Source organism: Octodon degus, unplaced genomic scaffold, assembly GCF_000260255.1.
Source record: "Octodon degus isolate 3935 unplaced genomic scaffold, OctDeg1.0 scaffold00526, whole genome shotgun sequence".
NCBI lineage: Eukaryota > Metazoa > Chordata > Mammalia > Rodentia > Octodontidae > Octodon > Octodon degus.
Window position 1 is genome coordinate 165,847 of NW_004525102.1, and position 406 is coordinate 166,252.

Consider the following 406-nt stretch of genomic DNA (forward strand, 5'->3'; position numbering starts at 1 on the left):
TTTGAACATGAATGAGTGTTGGACTTTGTCAAAAGCCTTTTCTGCATCAATGGAGATGATCATGTGTTTTTTAGTTTTCGCTCTATTGATATAGTGTGTTACATTAATAGATTTTCGAATATTGAACCATCCTTGCATCCCTGGGATGAATCCTACCTGGTCATGGTGTATGATCTTCTTGATGATTTTCTGTATGCTATTTGCTAGTTTTTTATTGAGGATTTTGGCATCTATGTTCATGAGGGAGTTAGTCCTGTAGTTCTCTTTTTTAGTTTCATCTTTCCAGGGTTTTGGTATTTGTACAATACTTGCCTCCAGTAATGATTTTGGGAGCATTGCTTCCTTTTCAATTTCATGGAAGAGTTTGAGAATTTAGGGACAACATCTTTTGTAAATGTCTTGTAGA